The sequence below is a fragment of the Macrobrachium nipponense genome, chromosome 4 (genome assembly GCF_015104395.2).
Source record: "Macrobrachium nipponense isolate FS-2020 chromosome 4, ASM1510439v2, whole genome shotgun sequence".
Lineage (NCBI taxonomy): Eukaryota > Metazoa > Arthropoda > Malacostraca > Decapoda > Palaemonidae > Macrobrachium > Macrobrachium nipponense.
In genome coordinates this window covers 29,760,527-29,786,317 of record NC_061100.1, presented here as the reverse complement: position 1 = coordinate 29,786,317, position 25,791 = coordinate 29,760,527, and the positions used below count along the sequence as shown (strand labels likewise).

General features: G+C 37.3%; 1 long non-coding RNA gene across 1 annotated transcript in view; it reads right to left on the bottom strand.

Annotated features, from left to right (window-relative positions):
* Positions 1–25,791, bottom strand: part of LOC135210838 (uncharacterized) — a 160,218-nt gene that overhangs the window by 39,620 nt on the left and 94,807 nt on the right. The gene's annotated exons all lie outside the window — the stretch shown is intronic.

Genomic DNA, 25,791 nt, shown 5'->3' with positions numbered 1-25,791 from the left:
CATGTGGACTCGGATGAATATTCGTCTGGCATCCATCATGTTTTAAGATCAATAGCACAAGTGAAGATTGTATATCAAGAGCCAGCAGGAAATAATGAAGTGTTATTTTATTGAAAATGGTGGCTATTTCAGTCACGTTTTTTGTATAGAAGTTTATTCTTCCTATCACTGACTTTTATTCTGTACTCAAATTGGCTATTAAAACGCCAAATGGGGGATTCATGTAAAAAACGTGGTATTTGTCAAATTGAACATATTAAGCAAAATGCAGTATCTACAAATTAGATCTTAAGCCTAATCGACAGACGATTCTAAAACTAAATTACTCATTCTGGATTCCTCTTGCTCAGAGGCGTCTGCTCCTCTCTCTCTCTCTCTCTCTCTCTCTCTCTCTCTCCTCTCTCTCTCTCTCTCTCTCTCTTCTCTTCTCTCTCTCTCCTTCTTCTTCTTCTTCTTCTTCTTCTTCTTCTTCTTCTTCTTCTTCTTCTTATAAGGTTTCGCCTTAAACCCAGAAGGACATAGTCGGGCAGGTGTTGTGGGATTGAAATGCTTGCGAGAGTCCTACACAATATACTATATAGTCTGTTACACAGCATGGGGCCCTTAGTTACGAATTCTGATGGCTAACTAGCTCAGCTGCTGATGCCCTGCTGGAGGACGCCTCAAACCGTCATAAGGGAAGGCTGCCTCTCTGTCCAGGATTCTGAATGATTGGAGGAGGCGGTTGCATGACGCCACTACTTGCCGAAGTGTCATTGGCTAGTTGCTGCTGCGTGACGTTATGTCTTGTTCGGTAATCGTATTCGGTATTGGTATTATGTAGTAATACCATGTCCTCTTTGCGAGTTGCATAGTAGTCATGCCAATACTAAGCGGCTCGTAAAGAGGATTTCATGTCACGTACAAGAGGGCGCTATCAAGAACCATGCCCTCACCTGTCACAATTACGCACCATCCCGTGACAGCATTATTAACAGCATCACCTCAATCAACAATACCTCAGACCCAAGAAGACTACGCTTGCTGGAAGCCATCCTTATCCTTGACACGATGCCCTCTTTGAATACTACCCAAGAGGCCTTCCTACTCCCTACTAGCATATGGAGAAGCCCAAACCAAGAAGACATGGTATTACTATATTACCACACCGATATGATCACCGAACAAGACACCCCAGATCAAGGAACACCAGACTACACCAGGCATAACGTCATGCAACAGCAGCTAGCCAATAACAATTCGGCAAGTAGTGACGTCATGCAACCACCTCCTCCAACCATTCAGAATCATGCACGGAGAGGCGCCCTTCCTTTACGACAGTCTGAGAGACTTCTGCAGCATCCGCATAGTACCTACTTCAGATCTTGAGGCATCGCATCTGCCAATAGGGGATCAGCAGCTGAGCCAGTGAGCTAATCAGAATTCGTTGCCATGGGCCCCATGCTGTGTAACAGAAGATATAAACTGTAGGACTCCCACAAGAATTTCAGTCCCACAACACCTGCCAACGATGTCCTTCTGGGTTTAAAGACGAATGTTGCAAGAAGAAAAGAGGAGAAGTTAAAAGAGAGAGAGAGAGAGAGAGAGAGAGAGAAGAGAGAGAGAGAGAGAGAGAAAGTTCCTGAGCAAGAGGAATCCAAAATGAGCCATTTAATATCTTCTGTCGATTAGGCTTAAAATCCATTTTGTACTGCATTTTGCATAATATATTCAATTCTACAAATACCACGTTTTTTACATGAATCCTCCATTTGACGTTTTAATAGCCAGTTTGAGTACAGAAGAAAAGTCAGTAATAAGAAAAATAGAGAATCCTTTATATAAAATAACCGCGGTTAAAATAGCCATTATTTTCAATGAAACCTGTATTAATGAAGGTCTTCTTCCCAGCATAGAAAAGGGTTATTCTAATGTTCCTGAAAGTTTTTTAAATAAGATGAAACGTTACACTTTACGAAAGGAGATAAATCAAATGCTCATGTTTCAATAAAGATACTATATAAATAAGATGTTAGTTTTGTTAAGTGACCAAGAAACGTATAGTTCTGAGTTATATAATGCACTTGAGAAAGTTAAAAGTAGTTTTGATTAAAAAAACTAAAAAAATTGTTGAAGGGAAAAGATTATTTAATTAAGAAATTGTGCATTATATGTGCATCATTGCCCTATTTTTATTGACTTATTAAAACTCCCAAATAAATTAACCCTGTACGACCTGTTGGGTCATCAATTTATAATTTGTCAAAGGGGCTTGTCAGTGAATTGTCACCTCTTTTGGGAAAAATTTCAATTACGAATTTAAAATAACTAGCTTTGATGTAATTTCCCTTTTCACTAAATTTCCAGTAGACAACCTGAGAACATTTTTAGCCAATGAGTTGTGCTAACTATGAATTTTCTCTGCCAACTGACACCATCTTATAGTTACTAAAACTGTGTATTAAGGAATGTACATTTACTTTCATTGGTAAATTCTGTGAGCAGAAGTTTAGTATGGCGATGGGGAACCCTTTTTCGCCGCTTTTAAGCAACATTTGCATGTTTTTTTTTTTTTTTTTTTTTTTTTTTTTTTTTAAGAAACTTTTATCAAATATTTCACCGGCAAATGCTCTTTGGTTTAGGTATGTCGATGACATTTTGTGTATGGCCGTTGTGTGAGTGTGTGAACCGAATTTTACTAGATTATATGCGCTAGTTCCCTCTATAAAATTCACACTTGGGAAAGGTAAAGATTCCATTCTACCCTTTTTGGATATAAATGTATATAGACACGGAAAAAAATTTAAATTTTCCGTTTTTATGAAACCTACAAATGTACGTTCTTGCATTCACTTTTACTTCAATTATCATTTGAAAGTTTAACTGCATTTTCTTCTATGTTTTTAAGAGCATTAACAATTTTTTTGTACTGAATTCTTAGAAGACGAGATTATCATGATGTATGATATTGCTTTCAAATTGAAGTACCCAACATTTTTAGTTGATGTTACTTTAAGAAAGACTAAGAAAGCATTTTATGCATGTACAGCTATGCTCAGAACTCATGCTACACGACTGCATAGGATTTCGTTCAAAATTCACTAACAGGCAACCTAACATGCTCCATATTTATCTGTTATTTCAATGCAAAAATGCGATTATTGCATATAATAAGGCCATAAAATGTTTTATTAGTGTGAAATCTGTCATATATTTCAAAACTAAGAAAATGCATGTGTAGCCAAATTCCAGAAAAAACTCTTTCCAAACAATTTCAAAACTTTCGTTCACACATCACTGATGCATTTGGTCTAAACAAAGTTGTCATCTAACCTTAGTTCAAATGTTAAATTAAAAAACAATAAAAAATATCATAACATTGATATTGCTTCCAAAGTAAGCATAAAATTGAAAATAGTGCTATTTGATTGCTTTTACACGTCAACATTGTAAAGTATAAATATGTATATACAAATGTAGAATGCGCCCACTGATATCAACATGGGGGGGGGGGGGGGCGTGTGTGACACAACCATTAGTGTCGGTGCAACAACAACCACGTGGTGTAACATAGATCTACAATGAGTAGCGACAACGAAACTATCTTGAAAACCTTTATTTTATATTTGTTAGAGGAATATTTGAATTTTCATACAAAATTATTTGTTATATTTCTTAAATACCTCAGAAATGATGGCATACCAGCTAATGAACCAAACAAAAACTTTTTTCAGTTTTCTTCTGAAAATTGAAAAAGAAACCCACAAAATCACAGTGTAAATTGTTTACTTCTAAGTATTTACATTTAATTTTTACTCCACACTCGAGTACTTTCAGGCCCTATCTGTGGCCCATTTTCAAGAGATGTCTGGGTTGTCAGCCTGGGTCAAGGCCCAGCAGTCTTCTGGAACTTCTTCTCATTGAGCTGTCATTTATGTGATGGCTGTTCTGGTTTCCTTGAGAGTTGCTAATCCTCTCTTGTCGCTCTGATATCCTGAGCTGATGGTCAATGGGATTAACCCTTGTGGTAAGGGAGTGGTCACCAAAAGTCTGTTGGGCAGTAAACCTAATTTCCAGGTCAGCAGGGCCAATCTTAGCTTCTTTTAATATCAAAGCTCTGCTTATGGGATCTTCTGAGGTAAAACCTTTGTTTCCTTCTATTACTTTAATCTCTCTGATGAGTGCTCCTTCTACTACCCTCCTGTGACTAATTTTATTGCTTTTGTATATAAGCCTACTGTTTTTGAAATCCATCCTATGGTCATTTTCCCACCAATGCCTAGCTATAGCACTCCCTTGAGAGTTAAGCTGTACTGCCCTTCTATGTTTTTGGATTCTAGTCCTTATTCCCCTACCTGATTCCCCGACATATTTGTCTCCACAATTGTTGCAATTGATTGTGTATACCCCTGCTACGTCATCTGTATTACTGTCTTCTCCTTCCAATTTATTTTTACACAGTTTTTTACGGTAAAATCAAAGGTATATACAAATTTATATTTACTTTCTTTCATTTTTGAAGTGATTTGTTTCATTTTAGGCATAAAAGGGAGGACAACAATTTTCTTGTTTTTTTTTTTTTTATTCCATGTGCTCTCTACATTTGCTCTGTAAAAAATCTTCCTAGCTTTGTTGAGTGCCCTTTTTCTGAACCATTCCGGGTATGCTGATGCATCGAAGCTTTTATCGATGTAATTTATTTCTTGCTCTATCTTGCAAGGGTCACACGTTCTCATTGCCCTAAGAAATAAACCTGTTAGAACACCTATTTTTATATCATGACTGTGAAAAGAGAAGAAATGAATATATGAGTTTGTATGTGTGTGTGGGTTTTCTATATGTGCTGAATTCATATCCTGTTTCTTTTCTTTCTATGAGTATGTCTAAAAAGGGCAGTTTATTATTGTTATTTTTCTCTAAAGTGAACTGGATGTTGTTATCAAACTTATTGAGTTCGTCTAGAAAAGTTTCTATTTCATTTTCATCACCTTGCAGAATAGCAAAAATATCATCCACATATCTCCACCATCCTTGCAGTTTTAAGTTAGTGACATTAACATTAGGAACTAGATTAGTTTTGAAATATTCCATATAGATGTTAGCGAGTATAGGTGATAATGAGGACCCCATAGCTACTCCATATTTCTGTTTGTAAACTTGTCCCTCAAACGTAAAATAAGTATCACTGACACACAATTTAATCAACTCAATGAAGATGCCTATTTCGATGTTTGGATTGAAAATACCCTCATTATGTTTAGTCTGAAGGAATTCTAATACTTTATCGAAGGGGACACTGGTGAACAATGCTATTACATCAAAACTAACCATGTGTCCCTTTATATTCTTTTTCTTAACTTTGTCTATGAAATCTACTGATGATGTAGCGGGGGTATACATAATCAATTGCAACAATTGAGGAGACAAATATGTAGGGGAATTAGGTAGGGGAATAAGGACTATAGTGCGTTTACTTTTCTAAGATCACTAGGGTGGGGCCAGGTAGAAAAGGCAGAGTTGTCATATCTACGGGTATGTAAGTCCCATTAAATGCTTCCCGCAAATATAATCCTTCTTAGGAGGATTCGCTTTAGACTTTGGGAGTCAAGGGAAAGGGTTTGGTTCTTCACTGTTAAGCTTTTTTTTTTTTTCATTCCCAATTCTATTTTGCTATTCCTTCTTTCTCTTTCTATAATTACAGATGCGCTGAGTGGCATGTTGGCTCTGGTGTTTGGACTTGAAACATAAATTCATAAGTCAATAAATCTATTATGCCCTTGGAAAAGACAACCACTGATTCCTTCTCTGCATAACATTTTTATCAAAATCTTCCAAGTCAGTCACAGGACTCACTTTCTCTTTTCTTTTTTTTGAAACACTGGAGATTCCACTATATTTCCCGCCTCTCTTGCTTCTTAAGTCTACGAATAGTAATTTCTGACACTTTTGTTGCTTCAGATGTTCTCTGGATAGCCTTCGAAACATCAGTTACAGGAACTTCAAGATATTTTTATAAAATGATGTATTTCAGGAAATTATAGACTATTTCCTTGGCCTCAGGTGGTGGGTGAAGACGTTTACGGGAGTCACTTGGGCTGAGCTGTCCATACTTTTCACAGTGGGTGATCGAGTGCGAGTATTCTTTAATGACCTTTTAAATCCTCTTAAAAACCATAGGTCCCCTGAACTCAGATCTGGCATCGTCGCAGAAAAAATATGCCATATCTTCATTGTCATTAATGAAACTGAGGTTTTAACGAAATATACGAAATAAGATATATTAAAAATATCTGATGCAAACAAAGAATCACATTTCAAGAAATGAAAACTATTTCAATAAACTCCATGAAGCTAATATAATTACCATAACATGAAAATTGGCAACGTATGATATCTGTACAAGCCACACCACAGCGATCTTAGAAAAGTAAACGCACTATAGAATCCAAGAACATAGAAGGGCAGTACAGCTTAACTCTCAGGGGAGTGCTATAGCTAGGCATTGTTGGGAAAATGACCATAGGATGGATTTCAAAAACAGTAGGCTTATATACGAAAGCAATAAAATTAGTCACAGGAGGGTAGTAGAAGGAGCACTCATCAGAGAGATTAAAGTAATAGAAGGAAACAAAGGCTTTACCTCAGAAGATCCCATAAGCAGAGCTTTGATATTAAAAGAAGCTAAGATTGGCCCTGCTGACCTGGAGATTAGGTTTTCTGCCCAACAGACTTTTGGTGACCACTCCCTCACCACAAGGGTTAATCCCATTGACCATCAGCTCAGGATATCAGAGCGACAAGAGAGGATTAGCAACTCTCAAGGAAACCAGAACAGCCATCACATAAATGACAGCTCAATGAGAAGAAGTTCCAGAAGACTGCTGGGCCTTGACTCAGGTTGACAACCCAGACATCTCTTGAAAATGGGCCACAGATAGGGCCTGAAAGTACTCGAGTGTGGAGTAAAAATTAAATGTAAATACTTAGACGTAAGACGTAAACAAGTTACACAGTGATTTTGTGGGTTTCTTTTTCAATACCAGCTAATATTTGCCTATGCAATTATTCTTTTGTCAAAGCTAAGATTTTGTTCCCTAGGCCTAGGTGTATTAGATTTCTTTACTTTACACTTAGCATTCACATCTCTATTAACAATTTCTTGCCAGAAAGTAAATGAGATTATCTACACATTTTTGAAAGAATGAATTATACAACAAAAGCGACCAGGACTTTTACGAAAATAATATTCTAAGCCACTTGAAAAACAAGTGTTCCATATGCCTTGATACCAACACATGATATTAGATTAATAGCCACCTTCTCCAAATAATCAAAATCATCATCATCTTTTATTCCTCAAAGAACAGTTAATCTCTATTAATAAATTCATTAGTAACAGAGATTAGATCTCAGAAGGCTTAGATTATTTTTCTAGGTCTCTAAATCATTTTGCAACATCCAGGCAGCTTGAACACAGCTAAAGACTTCAACTTTTAAAGAAAACTTGTTGTAATTCATATTCCTTATTTTGAATATGTTATGACTGTTGAGCTTATTAGGTCTACTGTGATAATGCTGCAGAGGTAGTTATGTTAACCAGCCCGAGGAGCATGTTAAGTGCACTGTCATGGACGGCACCGCTAACCTTATCACATCGTACTTTGAAGTGAGCAATGTGGAAAAAAAATTGGTTCAAATCACACGGGTTATGAATTATACCAATGAATAAAATGGTTTATATTTATGTAACATAAGGAAAATAGTACTAACTGTGAATTCGTAAACTTTTCGACATGTATGACATTAGAAGAGAAAAGTTTAACACTAATTAGTAACATGGCATTGAGTCTGAGAATCTGGACGATACAAAAAGAATCATGTTGCATGAGATTTGAGCATCACTGTACAAACTTTTGATTATTATAATAATATTTCTTACCTTTCTTTCTTTGTCTTACCTTTCTTTATTTGCCAAGAATGTTAAAAGTTTTTAACGTTAATGTTGTTTTTATATCACTCAGTCTGCCAGAACAATTTTGATAAAGAACTCCCCCTGTCTTGCAAAATTATATGTACCATTTTCTCGTGACTTGAATCTGCCTCGGTCCCGTATCGGAAGTCACAAAGAAGTTAGCAGGTAGCACCGGATAAATGGTTCTTTCTCATGTTTTTTGAGTCTGCATTTGACCAAGTCGTGGAAACCTTCATATTTCCTTTTGGCATGTATTTTGTATCGAAACTGTTACGTTAACGAATGGTTGTGTAGTACATAAATTTCAAAATGCCCAACTGGTCACGGCAGGTAACGTTGGGCGGGAAGCAAGGCATTCTTCCTTTCCAAAGGTAAGGCTGGATTTTTGGCCCTCTCTTGTTCACACCAGATCATTGTGTACCATGTATTGTAACTTATATTGGGGTTCAAAGTTCATTAGATTGTGTTTACTGAAAGTGTTGATTTGATCAATGTTCACTTGCATATCGTTCCCCAACTCGTGTCATTTATTCCGTGATTTTTACTGTGATAGAGCTGGACCACGGATCCTTTGAGGACCGCGTGGTTGTCTATTGAGTGATAGTGTTGCAATTAAGTGTCAATGAGTCCCATTTTTTATTAGTAATTGAATTGTAAAAGCAGAGTCATGAGCTATTACATATATTTATGTAATAAAGTTGCGTTAATTTTGTTGCTGTGCCTACTTGTCCTCCGTGAAGGTCCTGACCACTGAGCCCTAGGCTAGACCATCTTGCCAATAACATCTGGCCTACCTGTTAATACCCAGTTGCTGGGGTTTTTGTAACATTTTGGTTCTTTTAACTGGATGGTCTAAGTCGTCAGATTCCGATCAATGACAAGTGAATTATGGTGTTCAGGGGTGTTTAAGTTCATTAGGGATATACAATCTAAGTGTGTATTCATCTGACATAGTCTATAGTAGGCTAATAGGTTTTCATATATTGCAATCTGCAAAGCAGAGCTCAGTCCATTGGCTACTCTGCCTAACCTTCTCAGTAAAGTTTAAGCACTTCTCAACTGCATCATGCGAGTGATTCGCTGCAAGTGGGTGTTTCAGGCTGGAGGGCTGAATGAGAGGCTAAGTTTCCTTCACGTAACTTGTACACCGGAGTCATTTCCTACAAGTCCTTTAACTTTGCCTGCATAAAACACCCTGCTATCATTTACTGATTAGTTTAACATAGTTGAATAATGATCCTCCCTCTGTACAAAATGGTGGCCACCATCGAAACCCATAATGACTCCCACCTCATTCTCCTCTCCAATTCCCCGATCTGCACTTAAAGAGATATGTTGGAATCACATAGTGAGCCAATCTATCAAAGCCTATTAGGTAGGATTCAAGCTGATGAACAAAAATTGTGCACATTATACCTCACGACCACGACTAAGCAAGAATTGTCAGTTGAAACCAGGATAAGACAGACCAATGATGAGGCCAGTTGTGCATAACCCAGTGAAAAACACATCTGCCTCGGTTGAGAGAGCTCCCATTGCCTGTATTCAAGGGAGAAAAAAGCAAATTCACTAACTTTAAGGAGCTATTTAATGTACATGCATAACCGCATGGACATAGATGACATAGGTAAGTTCACGTATCTTGCCAGATCTTTAGAAGGGGAGCTGCTCATGCTAGTACAAGCTCTGAGCATAACTGCGGCCAACTATAGCATGGCTTTCAACTTGTTAGACAAGTACTATGGCAGCCAGCATCAGAATCAAGCTCACCATGTTCATCAAACAGATTCCACGCCTAAGTGGATCCACACTGGATCAGGGAAGGTTGTTGAGCTTAATTAATAAGACGGCGTCAATGACCTTCGATGTCAGGATGCCAGAAAACTTCCAATCATTCATTCATTCATTCATTAATTAATAAGTTATCTCAGGGTCATGTATATAAAAAGATTGTTTAATACTTATGTAAGTGTGACTATGACTCAGATGAGTTGTTCAAAGCATTAAATTTCTTCATAAAATGCTTGGAGAATGATGCTTTGCAGAAAGGGGAAGATCTGTCACACCCTTCTCAACCGAAAGTACTAGAAACTAGTACTTCTCGGGCAACATCATGCCCATTTTGCAATGGCAATCATTCTGACTTCGATTGAACTGTCTTGCTTCAGGGCATAGTAGCAAAAAATGTAGCAGCAAGCACAGCTGCAAGCTGTGCAATGGATAGCATCACAGCCTCATATGTGAAAATGGCGGCAACAACAAGTCTAGGTCAGGTCCATTCCCCGCACCAAACTCCATTTTCCCGACTCATGATCAATATCCTACTCATGTCACAACAAATCCCATTAGGAACCTGAAAAAGAACACGTTAGTAATAGTATGTGAATGTTGTGATCTGGTACGCTGTGTAAGTTTGTGAATCATATCTGTTTGCTTATGTTTTGGGTAAGTCATGTGACCAGAGTGTCTACCCCATCTCCTCTGCTCCCCACAATTTTGGCTCGTCAACACTAGTATATACATAAATGGTAATCTGTATAATAAACTAATGTTAACTGCTCTCAATAAGAACCCATAACATGGTGTCAGGAGTGGTTCTTATCTTCATATAAGCTGGATTAAGAAATGAGGGTAAATGACGGCTTAAAACTTACTGGAACTGGACCAGTTTGTTGACTTAATAGGTTAAGCTGGTTGCTGATGTGCAGAACTTTCCTTAGTCGGATAACGTTTTCTTCTCATCACAATTATGGTATTTTTGTACCGTAAGCGTCAAAAGTGAGGCTATAAATTTTAAAATTAATCGTACTTCTTTAGAAACTCGAGGAGTTGCCAGTTAGTATATTTTATTCCAATTTGTCACCCTCTTTATCTGATAATACGTATCAGTGATTAACTGTAGAACCACAGAAGGTATTTCCCCAGTGAATGGTCAGTGATAGTTCAATAATTGTTTATCAAAAGAAAAAAAAAGAATTTCCCTGTAGAAACATCTGCGGCTCTTAATATGTGACATCGAGCATTCACCATTGAGTGGCAGCAGGAACTGAACGCATAAGCATTGGCCTAATGTGATTTGTAAATTAACTGTAAGCAAGTTAGGTATACTCAAACACGAGCAATATGCAATAGCTGTATATTCACGTAATCCAATATATGATGGGCAGCAGTGCACGTGACAATGTTGAGGCCACGCTTACTCCAGCGAGACTGCCCCAGACTCAACTTCTCCCGCCTTAAACACATTTTGGCGGGAATACAAGTAACACATATGCATCATATGGAAACATCCTACATTAACTTACTACTTTTATAGCATTATATCGAAAGTTATCAAGATTTATTTTGATAAAGACAAAGAAGTTTAGCATCTAATCCCCGTAGAAACATCTGTGGCTCTTAACATGTGATATTGAGTGTTCACCATTGAGTGGCAGCAGGATTTGAGCGCATAAGTATTGGCCTAATGTGATTTGTAAATTAACTTACTACTTTTATAGCGTTATATCGAAAGTTATTAAGATTTATTTTGATAAAGCACAAAGAAGTTTAGCATCTGATCCCCGTAAAAACATCTGCAGCTCTTAATATGTGATATTGAGTGTTCACCATTGAGTGGCAGCAGGAACTGAGCCCATAAGCATTGGCCTAATATGATTTGTAAATTAACTTACTACTTTTATAGCGTTATATCGAAAGTTATAAAGAAGTTTTGCATCTGATCCCTGTAGAAACATCTGCGGGTCTTAACCCTTAAACGTCGAGCCAGTATTTCCCAAAGTGTCTCCCGTATGCCGGCTGGGTTTGGGAGTTAGCGCCGAAGCGGAAAAAAGTTTTCTTTAAAAAATCACAGCACGCTAGTTTTTAAGATTAAGAGTTCATTTTTGGCTCCTTTTTTTGTCATTGCCTGAAGTTTAGTATGCAATCATCAGAAATGAAAAAAATATCATTAACATATATAAATATTGGAATATATGACAGCACAAAAAAATTTCATATTTAATTGTATACAAATCACTCTCTGAGCAAAACGGTTAAAGCTAATAAGTTAAATTTTTTTCGTTGTATTGTACACTAAATTGCAATGATTTTGATATATAACAAATTGTAAAACAATCAAAGCAACACAGAGAAAATATTATCACAAAATTCTGCATGAATTCGTAACGCGCTGACATAAAAACAAGTTTTTTTCAAATATTCACCATAAATCGAAGTATTGTGCTAGAGACTTCCTGTTTGTTGAAAAATGAAGGTAATTGATTGAATATTACTAGACTGTAAGAGTTTTAGCTTACAATGAAATTTTTCGACCATTTCGGTCGAGTTAAAGTTGACCAAATGTCGATTTTTTTCTATTTATTGTGATTTATATGCAAATTTTTCAAAAATGATAAAAGCTACAACCATGAGTTATTTTTGTTGTATTTTATGTGACATTGCGCACATATTCATATATAAAACTCTATGTAACGGCTAATATAAAACGGTGCAAAAATTACGACAAAGTGACTAAGTATTTCTAAGATTTGCGGCCGAGTTACCGCGCGCGGAGGGAAGGAAAAAGTTTTTTTTTTAAATTCACTATAAATCGAAATATTGTGCTAGAAACTTCCCGTTTGTTGCAAAATGAAGTTAATTGATTGAATATTACTAGACTGTAAGAATTTTAGTTTACAAATGCGTTTTTTGACCATTTTGGTCGAGTTAAAATTGACCAAATGTCAAATTTTTTCTATTTATCGTGATTTATATGCAAATTATTAAAAAATTATAAAAGCTACAACCATCAGTTATTTTTTGTTGTATTATGGATGACATTTCACACATTTTCATATATAAAAATCTATGTAACGGCTAATATAAAATGGTGCAAAAATTACGACAAAGTGACTCAAGGATTTCTGAGATTTGCGGCCGAGTTACCGTGCGCGGAGTGAAGGAAAAAGTTTTTTTTTCAAGAATTCACCATAAATCGAAATATTGTACTAGACACTTTCTGTTTGTTGCAAAATAAAGGTAAATGATTGAATATTACTAGACAGTAAGAGGTTTAGCTTAAAATTGCATTTTTCGACCATTTCGGTCGAGTTAAAGTTGACCAAATGTTGAATTTTTTCTATTCATTGTGATTTATATGCAAATTTTTCAAAAATGATAAAAGCTACAACCATGAGTTATTTTTTGAAGTATTCTACATGAAATTGTTAACATATGAATATATAAAACTCTATGTAATGGCTAAAATAAAATGGTAAAAAAATTACGACAAAGTGACTCAAGCATTTCTGATATTTGCGGGTGAGTTACCGCTCGCGGAGGGAAGGAAAAAGTTTTTTTCCAAAAATTCCCCATAAATCGAAATATTGTGCTAGAGACTTCCCGTTTGTTGCCAAATGAAGGTAAATGATTGAATATCACTAGAATGTTAGATTTTTTGCTTACTAAAAAATACCAATATATATATATATATATATATATATATATATATATATATATATATATATATATATATATATATATAGAGAGAGAGAGAGAGAGAGAGAGAGAGAGAGAGAGAGAGAGAGAGAGAGAGAGAGAAAGGTTTTTTGCCAACGGAGGAAAAAAAGAAAAAGCGAGATAGCCGAGTACTTTCGGTCCTATTCAGACCCTTAGTAAAGGGTCTGAACAGGACTGAAAGTACTCGGCTATCTCGCTTTTTCATTTTTTCCTTTTGTGGCAAAAACCTTTATTTATACATAGCATCACGTTTTATATACTTCATGTCAAGTTTTTTCATATATATATATAGATAATATATATATATATATATATATATATATATATATATATATATATATATATTACCCACAAAATCTGGGTAATCTTAAAAGGTCCGTGCATCTAAGACACTGGCTAATACCCCGTTTCTCTCTCTCTCTCTCTCTCTCTCTCTCTCTCTCTCCATTACCTAAGGCAATTAAATCAGACTCGTGAACTACAAAAATACATTTATTTAAGAGCAAGGCATAAACTAAATAACTCAGGTTCTTAACAAAATGATTAAATGAAAGATTGAACTCAGATAACCCACTCCATATTTCTCCTACAATAACCCACATTATTTTAGTCATAAAACTGGACACAGTCATAGTACAGTAACACCACGAAACATTAGTTAAGTTCCCATATCAATTCCCCTTTGTCTCAGAACCGCCTGTTAAAAGACAGGAGAACACTGATGAGCACAAGATTATAGATTAAAATCAAAAGCTCATATGAAATAGAACATCTTTGAAATAAATATTAAAAATACAATCAAGCCACACCTTTGGCTAAAGAATAAGTATGCTTACCCTTTCAACACAGAATTCACACACACTTCACCAAAAATACTTTCGAAGAAGCCATCTTGGCTCTGCCGATTCTGTAGCGATCTCCCCTTTTGGTAACCTTACTTACCCATTATGTAGGGAAGGAGCTCGCACGCATGCACGAACTCACACACATTGTTCATGCCTAAGAAACCACCTCTAACCAGTTTCAGAAGGCACTCTGCATCCGCCCGTGCATAGAGACAGGACATGGCACTGATCTGCTTAGACAGCAACTTCGACATCACGCCACCCAGAAAGATACATCAGCGTTTCCTAAGCTTGTCACTTTGGGCACTGTTTCCAAGGGAAGTTAAACTGATGATTCCTACATTCTAGGAATGTCACAGCACATCACCTTACAATGGTGTCTTAACTACTCTGTAATATATTCTCAAATACTCTATGTTATAGATGCTCGGCCATAGCTCCTACAAAACAGTTTACATATAAAAAAACACATTGGCTGCCTCAAAAAACACCATAATAAAAAATAACTGCACATTTTTGGCAGTACAATGTCTATCATATGAAATAAATTTGAATAGCCTGTACCTGGGCTATAATAACAGTTGACTGTAGAGACATTTCCTCATCTTGAATTTTCGACGCTCCCGTGTGTGTATGGTCTGCAGCTGCACAGACTTGTGAAACACGCTGTAGAAAGCCAAAACGTCCCCCAGTGGAAGACAACTGACGACTTCCGTAGTTCAAAAGCGCTGTAAAATTTTCCCCGTAGACTCGTGGATTCTCTTGCATGTCGGCAACATCAGCAACATACATCTCTGTGGAAGTTGAAGGCCGTCTTGCTGGCGTAGGGGAACGAACGATGTTTATGGTGTTTTAGTATGTCAGTCATGTCATCGGTCAATCAAAGAAGAATTAACCCTAGACATACATCTGTCAAATAATGACCTCAAAAATTCTAAGAATACTAACTGAACGTTTTCCATTTACACCACCAATATGACCATTGAACTAATTTCTAACTACAACTCGTGAAGGAACTTCATAAGATCACTAAATCATAAATCACTATTATAACCCCATAAAGAAACTATTAAATTCTCCAATAATAAAAAAAAAAAAAGACTTGCCAACACCACACATATATTAGCAAAAACCAACCAGAACTCCCAAAAACTCTACGGACTACTGTCATCACATTTTAAACTCATTAATTCTCACAAGAATAAAAAAGATAATGAGCCCACAAGAAAAAAAAGAGTAACAGAACCAGCCCCAAATTATCACTAAAAATGTTCTCTCAAGCTCTGATATTTCAGTAACCCACAAAATCAGTAAGAACCTTTTAATGTCTTAACAACAAAACCCTTTTACTGTTTATATAATTAACCTCCATGAAATATAATGCCAAACACCCATCCTATCTAACTCACATACCCCGACAAATTACATCTCCTGTCCAAAATAGAAATGCTATTTAAAGCTTAACACCAATTACGACAAATGTCGTAGGAAAAGAAAAAAAAGTAATAATAGCAACAATAATAAGTTAACTTTCCCCATTACAAAGCGCACATTAGAGAGGAAAAACATATATAATTCAACATATTCCCCAAAAATGCAGTATGTACCATTACGGAATTTGCTACCGCAGCAAATCTCATCGACCAGAAATGACTGGAAACAACCCCCATACATAGATCTCCGTGAAATACCAAAATCAACATCTCCAAAAATAGTGCAAATCTCCGAGTAATCAACTCCAAAGGAAAAAATCAGAAACCGGACTCATCACAGCATTATCAGCAAAAATCCACCTGTGAACACCTCAGGTGCTTGAACTGCACTATAGATTTGTCTAGTCAGATTTGCAACACCAGAAACCATTATTCTCCAAATATTTTATACTAACACCATATACCCACATTTCCCAAACTTATCTCCAGGATATCACCAAGGTGCCCAAAAATTGTCTTTAAAGACATAACTCCCCCATGATACTACTCCAAGTATATAAAATAGATTATCACCTATTCGGGATAAACGACAGAACACCACAATTCCACAATCATATACCGCCAAAATAACCACTGGTGAATATAAAAATGCAACACCTCCATAGAGACTCATAAAACTGCTATGCAGTAATGCCACCTGCCTTAGAGCCACAACACCAAAGGAACCACAATACCCCCTCTGGCTCGTAAAACCACAGAAATTCAGCTCCAAAAATCGTAACCACAAAAAAAAAAAAAAAAATTCACCACCAAAGATTAATGCCACCCACATATCACCATATTAATAATAATAGCACTCCGACGATAAAAATATTTCCCCCCCATTTCACTAATAACCACATATCACCATATTCCCCTCTCCTAAAAAGATTATTACACTCCAAGCAGGGTCATCAAAAAAAGAAACTCTGTCCCCAAAAAATGCACTCAAAGCATCTAGCTGATACACTTGAAAACATTGCTACATATCTTCTCTCACAAGGGTTTCCATTTGCACCAAAATAACTGCAAAAATAATTGAAATAAACATAGCTCTTACCACCATAGGCCTAAACTCTGGATCATCTCCAACTAAACAAAATATCACAAGGCCAAAATATTATATCTCCAATTCTCCAATAAAATAACCTCGAAAAGCATCTCTAAGAAGCTCCATGTCGCTGTCAAAAACTGTAAACTCTCTGTTTAGCATAACTGCTAAGAAGGGCAAAAACTTGGCAAAAAATTGCCGAAGAAATTCTATAAAAAATCATCAGTGTGCCATATCTCATTATAACAAAACTACAAATCCAAAGTGTGTAAGAAAAAGCTTCCCCATATTCACTACGGCACAGGCCACCAGAAACTTAATCAAGTTTCCTATCTCTGGCAAAGTCGCCACAAACACAATTGTGGAAGAAGCCAAAAATTTCCGGAACACAAATATCCAGAAAAAAAATGTAGTGCCATTATGTAAACATTAAAAATTCTCCCATAAATCTCTTGCAGCATCAAATGGCTGAAATTATAAACTCATTCCCGAACAATAATTCCAAGTCACGAACTGAGATATTAAAAAATCTACACTAACTGTTCTGAGAAAAAAAATACATTCAAGTTCGCTCATGGCTAACTTCCAAAAGGGGAAAAGAAAATCCAATGGCACTGTTAATTGTTCCCATGACACCTGTAACATCTGTGACTCACGCAGACTTCAAGCAATTATCTACTGAACCCATAAAAAAAAGAAAACTCTAGGGCTATCATAAAAAACCAAAAAAAGAAAGAAAAAAAAAAAAAACACCCGGGCAAAAGAAGACCGGTAGGTTTCCTAACTTCCCTCAATTAGACTATTACCATAGTCTTGAACTGGGCATTAACACAATATCCTCCGATAAAACAACTTATATTTGTGGTTAGTACCTCCCATTTCCATAAACATCACCACCCTTAGTTCTCAGTACAAGCTCCCATTGTTAGTATCAGTATCACCAATATTAGTACTCGCCAGTATCACCAATACTACCAATATCACCAATATCACCAAATTCACCACTCATAAATCATTGTCACATTCACCAAAATTGTTACCACCATGAACTCCAATATGCCTCATAGCATCCCCGCAAATATCTCCCGTATCACCAGTATGAGCTTTAATAACACCACTCACCAGTATCATCACCAAAACACATCACCAATAGCATCACCAAACACATCACCATTAGCAAATAATCTCTGTATCCCCAGTTATAATCACATCCTCTACCATTGTGTAAAGGCATTCTCCAAAGCACAAGGAAAACTTGCACCATATTAATTTCATATTCATGTTATCTTTACACAAAAGAAAGAACGAAAATCGTTCTAAAAAAAACCCTACTGGCATATCACATCGTCTCTCAGTGGCTATGAGCTGATGGCATTGAATTCTGTTATCAAGGCCAAACTCGCCCCCTCAACCCCGGTACATTAGTTGAATAAAATGTTTTTCTAGCTCTTTTCCATGCCACATCTATAAAAGTCCTTGGGTTTTTAAGTTTCAATGCAATATCATAAATAGTTTTAATTTCAGCATCAATAAACTGCGGGCTACAGACACGTAAAGCCCTTAGGAACATCCCAGAAAAAACAGAGAATTTAACAGAGAATCACCATCAAAATGTTAAATTCTCTGTTTTTTCTGGGATGTTCCTAAGAGCTTTACGTCTCTGTAGCCCACAGTTTATTGACGCTGAAATTAAAACTATTTATGATATTGCATTTAATTAAAATTAAATACCCAAGGACTTCTATAGATGTGGCATGGAAAAGAGCTAGAAAAACATTTTATTTAACTAATGACAAACTTGAATTTAGTAAGCATAACATTCTAAAATTACCTTATGATGAAAGGTTTTTAGATATTCCTAGAATTTTAAAGCTTTTTAACATAAATGTTGTTTTCAGTAATATTAATGTCAAGAGTTTAATAATAAAAAATTCTCCTAAAGATCTTCCAGGCTGCATATATGAAATTCCTTGCAAAAAGTGTGATAAAGTCTATTACGGACAGACCGGTAAATCTCTTTCACAACGTCTCAAAAAACATCAATATTTTGTGAGAACTGGGCAAATATCGAATGCATTATTCGTTCATATGAGAGATTTAGACCATCCTATTAACTGGAGTCAAGCAAGAGCCTTAATCCCATGTAATGACACAGTTAAAAGGAATATCACTGAATCTTGTTTCATCAAGTCAAATAATAGAAATGTTCTAAATTTAAGTCTTGGTTTATTTAAACTTGATGCTTTCATTATGAAAAAAGTTGTAGATAAATATAAGCAACAAAATTAATATATTCAGTTTTTTACATGTTTTGGACTGTAAAGGTACTTTGTAATTTCGGTTAGGTTTGTGACCGTGTGATATCCGATAATCCTGGATTATCTCTTTTAATTTTTACCCTTTTGACAATTAACCATCTGGTATTCTTGATCTTGTTTTGTACCTGAGACCTTTCTCTCCAATTGTACTTCATTAACTCCTTGACAATGTCTGAGTAAAGACGAAAGCGCTTGGATTTCTGACTATCATTTTCCTGTGGGATTCGCTTATATATATATATATATATATATATATATATATATATATATATATATATACATAGCGAATCCCACAGGAAAATGATAGTCAGAAATCCAAGTGCTTTCGTCTTTACTCAGACATTGTCAAGGAGTTAATGAAGTACAATTGGAGAGAAAGGTCTCAGGTACAAAGCAAGATCAAGAATACCAGATGGTTAATTGTCAAAAGGTAAAAATTAAAAGAGATAATCCAGGATTATCGGATATCACACGGTCACAAACCTAACCGAAATTACAAAGTACCTTTACAGTCCAAAACATGTAAAAACTGAATATATTAATTTTGTTGCTTATATTTATCTACAATTTTTGTCATAATGAAAGCATCAAGTTTAAATACCAAGAACTTAAATTTAGAACATTTTTATATTGACTTGATGAAACAAGACTCAATGATATCCTTTTACTGTGTCATTACATTATATATATATATATATATATATATATATATATATATATATATATATATATATATATATATATGTAATGACATATATATTACTGTCATTACATTATATATATATATATATATATATATATATATATATATCTATATTGTACATTTATTGACTGCCTCGTCTGCCAGCAGTACTTAATGTATTTTATTTCTAAAAGAAGCGGCCATATTCACCCATCAGCTGATTTTTAGGCGGGAACCCAAAGCACACCAGCCAGAGATAGGAATTTCCTGTTAGAAGGGGGGAAAATAAAGACTTCTCAGCCTTACGGACGTATCCCAAAGGGAAGTGTGTAGGTGGCCAGGTACTTATTAGCCTACGTCTTAAGCTCCTTTTTCCTGTGAACCCTCTGCTGGCTGTATGTTCTGTTTTCAGGATACCCTGCTCTTGGGGGGTTAAGCTGAACCCATCCCCCATGAAACACACCTGCCTTCGATCTCAGTCAGCTCCAGTCGTGACCTCGGACAGATGTCCCAGCCACCCCTTTCCATTTTAGGCCTACCAGGGCACTACTGGGCGCCCAAAGCCCCAGACCTGAGACAAAGCCGACGCCGCATTTCTACAAAAGTCCACTGGTCATGGCATCCAGGTACGTCTTGTGAAACAGTCATATTGCCAGTTCCTTACCTCCTAGTGTCGTATTTACTCCCCATTTTCAAAATTCAAACTTCTAACTCTCAAATGAACATCCCTTTGTTCCTCACTGCCCCGTGGCCACATGCTTCCCTTGTGTGATCGTCCCAGACAAATAAAGTCATTGAATATTTCATTTAATGCTAAGAGTTCCTCCCCAGTGTGTTAGACAAAGTGAGTTACTGTAACTTGTGCAAGAACTCTGATTATTTTGTGTCTAATCTGGGATTTCTTCCAGATTTCCTGAGTCACATGTCCAAGTCTTCCCGCCCGCAAGTGATGCTTTACCGCAAGACATATGAACAATTTTGAAAGCCAGCTTTTACGTGAACCGCATTTTTAGCCAACTATACATCCCCTTGTGAGAGATAATATTGGTCCCACGTGGACAAGTTGCATTTACTATCCCAGGCTATTAAGCAGTCTCCTGTAAATAAATGTATGTAAAGTAATTAGCTGAGTTCTGGCGACCTCTTCTAGAGTAAATTAACACTATAAATCCTTTTAAGGTATGTTCAATTAATTTATTCTGCATTTTCCCTCAACTATTTTCGTTTACGTATTTGAGCCCCTTCAGGCCAGGGCTTAAAACGTAACAATGGCGAACCTCACCGAGATTCGAACCTAGCTTGCTTAAAAAGCTTGTAAATCGCGTTATCCCTTGTAAAACGTAAAACTGTAAATGATTTCACAAAGCGAAAATCAAAGCACACTTGCAGCGGAAGACACACACTGACTCACGTAAGGTATATCATTCATATATGATTTATTTTATAACCAATGTTAGCTTAAGGTACGTTTAAGTAGTTTTATTAGAAGTGTTTTAAATAAGTGTTAAGGGAGAAATATTATATTGTAATGGCCAGAGCGCCGAGTGAATTCTGTTATTTTGTAAATTGCATTGTTCTCGCCTGACGAGACACGAGCATGTGTGTAAGATAGATGCCAGAAAGCACTAGTTCAAACTAGGAAGTGCTTTGCCAGGGTTTATTGCTGTGTTAGCAAGCCTAGCTAGTTAGGAGTGTTCTACTAATAGTTTCGGCAAAAGAAGTGTACAATTCTTTTGTCTGTGATATGTTAGGGGAATTCGTTTTAACTTAGTTCTCATTCCAAGTGTTGGTAACCGCTTAGCCTGCCAGCTCTAAGCTTCGCACAAGCGCACTCTCAGGCCTGCCAGCCAACCTCGGTCTATAAAGCAAAGCATTCATCACCTCAAGCATTATCTCAATTATTTAAGCAAAGTAACGTAAGCCTTGAAGATTTAACGTAAATAATATCAATCACCATACTAGTATCTATCATTCTGCCAGAGAAATTAACGTAATTCATTTTGAATAAGAAATTAGAATTTCGTGTTGTAAATCACCTCCGCGTTTACAGAAAATCAGCTGTCTCGTCACCACATGCAGCGCTCACCGCACGTCTCACCTCGTATCGCTCACCCGCTCGCTGAGTGAAAGTTTCATTTCCTTTCAGACTTAACGTAATCTCTTTTACAAATGTTTGCTAACATCGTTTCAAATCCTTACCGTCATTTCACTTGTCACAAGGACCTAGTATCCTTACGTAAAGTTAATGTAAATCTTTAAAGTAGAGCAAATTACAAGAAATGTTAACGTAAAACACGTCTTTGTGAAATTCATATTAAAACGCAAATCATTTCAAAGTAACGTAAACATCGTTCATCGCTAGTGCGTTATCATTTTCATAAAACGTATTCCAAAGCAATTCTTTCATTAAACGTTAACGTAAGGAGATCATTTAACGCAAGTTGCATTGTATTAACTAACCTTATTAGTATTTCAAATAAATCCAAGGGAGTTCGTCATATATCATTTTCACCCTTTCAGAGAGAGAGAGAGAGAGAGAGAGAGAGAGAGAGAGAGAGAGAGAGAGAACGAACGTATTATTCACCAAGCCAAGAGTACTATGTCTCTTACTAACATTAACATTATTTTAGTCTCTTGTGTGTTTCATTTACACTGAGCGTGATACGTGCCTGTGCTCATTTATTTAATTTATCGAGTACTTCAGCCAAGGACTGAGCATTTCTAAAGTTACCATTACCTGTCGTTGCCCGAGTGGTCTTTTCATTTTTTATCCCAAAAGACTTGCGTATACCGCAAGCACGAACTGCACAGTGTGCACCGCAACCTTCATTACTTCCATCAAGGAAGTTGTTACCAGTCTATGACTGGCCACCACCAGTGCACGTCAGGTCTTATCATTTTACAGTGCCACTAATTCTTGACACTGTCCATCGATTGGCTGCTGAGGTACTCCCACCTTTTACTTTCTCTCCTCCACCATTACATTCTGCCACGAACAGTGCCATTTCTCTTGAGTATATTTGAGTATACCGCATTTAGTGTCGTCCGACGGGACACATCAGCACTACTAGTGCTGCCCAAGGAACGCCTCCTCAAAGTGCCGTGCACCTGTAGGGTAATGTGGGGGATTAGCGTACACGGGGGTGGACCGTACAAGCTCCGTCAAAATTAGAGAATTTATAGAAGAGCTCTGTTGGCAATACTGAGATGTGAGGTGTCGTCAGTGAACCAAGATGGCTGCTTCCATTTCTTCTAGCTCGCCGGGTATGGATTGGAGGTAAGATTTTTTATTTTTGTAGCATCCAATTTAACTTGAGACATCCATATCATATTGTTTCCTAATCTTGAATGAAGCCTGATCCTATTGGTAAGGTATTGGATATGAATATTAGGCAGATGTACGTGATATATGAAGATATATCTAGGTTTTATCTAACATTGTTCCTGTGATACTGGTTTGAAGGCAATATGGCTTTTAGGGGGTGTAGCGTACATTGTTGTGAGGGGGTGTAGCGTACAAAAATTTCTTACATACTTTATTTTTTACATTCAAACAAGATAAAACCCCTACGTAATAGTTTACTTACATTCAATATGAAGAAATGCAAGTACCAGGTGTGTAATAGGTGCCAAAAAAAAACTGTTATATGGTTGAAATGGTAAGGGAAAATAAATATTTTCTGAATGCAATTGAAATGTGATGTTACACATGTAATGATGTTTAGTGAGCATTTGCAGTATTGTACGTGTGTTGTGAAGTTTATAATCGTGTAGGGTGATTGGATACATTTTTTTTAAATTTTCAAAAACAGCTGTAGGTATGGGGGTGCAACGTACGATGGTGTACGTTGCACCCCCCACACTTGACACAGTGTTTATTTTGGTAATTACCAGTTATTTGATGACTTGTAATTTCACTTTTAGACTTAAACATGCCGAGGACGTTTGTGCCTAAAGGAGGCTTTTCAGTATTGTATGGTAACAGGATGCAGTATCAGGGAAGCTTGCAAGAAGTTTGGAGTGAAAGTGATGACCTTACAGGAGGCAGTCAGTAGATCCAGAAAGTTATCTGATGGTAAGACCTTTGTCTCTCTCCATGGCAGTCCCCACAAGGTCTTCACAGGGGAGGAGACACAGCTTTGTGATTACGCTATCAAGATTGCAAAGATGTTCCATTGTATTCATTTAACATGAAATGAGGTAGGCCTAGGAGTGATAAATGTACAAAACTGACTTTATTTTTCCACTGTTTTCTTAAATAAACAATATTGGATGCTTATTTGTTTTATTTCACACAACAAAATATCATTCATAAAACTTCTTATTGGTATTGCAGGGATGAAATGGACATGTAATACTGATTGCCAAGATAAGGCTAAAAAAACTCCTTCTCTGTTGCTTGTTCATTAATAGAACACTTTAGATAATGTATTTGTTTAATTTTACACAGCAATATCTAGTTCATTATAATTTGTAATGAATTTTTTTGGGGTGAAAATAGCATGTATGGAACACCCCCATAGTATGTATGGATCACCCCCACTATGGTGGTGATCCATACAAAATGGAAATTTTTGGTTAAATAGCCAAAAAAGGTCCCTAGCTTCGTATTGATAAAATTTAGTTGTGTTTCGTTGGTAGCCCATTACTTGGGGAATACTTCTGACCCACAGCCTTATTTTCAAGGTTTAAATCTGATTTTTCACTAATATTTTTCCACTAATAGTACGTTATACCCCCACACTACCCTACAGCCGTACAGGTAGCCATTCTACCTGCGTGTCCGTCTTACGGAATGCCCTATTCATTAGTGTGTCCATGTACAAGGATCAGTGATCCTTCGGAACACTCCAAGGGAACGCCTCCCGAAGTGCCGCAATACCAGCCCTAAGTGCTGTCCAAGGAATGCCTCCGCAAAGTGCTGTGCACCTGTAAAGACATACAGGTAGCCATTTTACCTGCGTGTCCGTCTTATGGAACGCCCATTCCATTAGTGTATCCGCTATCCCGGATCACTCAACCAAGGAACGCCTCCATAAGTGCCGTGCACCTGTATTGGACCTACAGGTTGCCCATTCCAACGTCTCCCAAGTGAGGAACGCCGCACACTCCATTTGATTGTCTCACCTCATTAGAAGGTGCCATTCCAGAAGTGCCACCAACTTACGGGACACTTCCCAAGTGCCACAGAGCAACCAGTCTTTTCAGACTTTTTCTCTACGACGTCGCAGAACACATTTCCAAGTGAGTGCCACATTACACAGTAGGCACTCCCATTCCATCCAGTACTGTTCCTGGCTATCATTTTCATCCGAGCCTCCACTGCAGCCTAGAGAAATGTCTTATGCTGCCCAACCACATGTATCCATGGAGCTGGAGAGACTCCAGACACTCATGGCTCTGGGCACGAACGCCGGTTACACTGGGCAGGAACTCACCCAGTGGGTGAAGGGGCGGATGGACGATCTGCTCCTGCAAGAGAAAGCTGCCAGAGAAGAAGAGAGGAAGGAAAAAGAAGCAGAGAGGAAGGAAAAAGAATCAGAAAGAAAGCAAGGGAAGAAGAGAGAAAGCATGAGCTAGCCCTCAAGGAGAAGGATCTTGAGATGGAGAAGGCACGACAGGTGAATGCCGAAGCCCTAGCCATGCAGCCAGCTCCCAGTCCCACGCCTACGGTCTCGCACAGTCCTATTGCAAGCATTAACGCTCTTATCCCGAAGTGGACTGAGGATGAGCCCGAGGCATGATTGGAAGAAGTGGAAGCCCTATTTGAAAACTACCCTACCACTGAGATAGAAAGGGCCGCCCTGCTTGCCAAGCACCTAGATGGCAAGGCTAAGACTGCCCTCCGCTCACTGGATCAGGGTCAGCGAGGGGACCTGGTGGAAGTTCGCCGGGTCATTACGAAGGCGTATGAGATCACCCCGGAGAGGTGGAGGCAGCGTTTCCGAGGTCAGGCCAAGGAAGTTGGTTGGG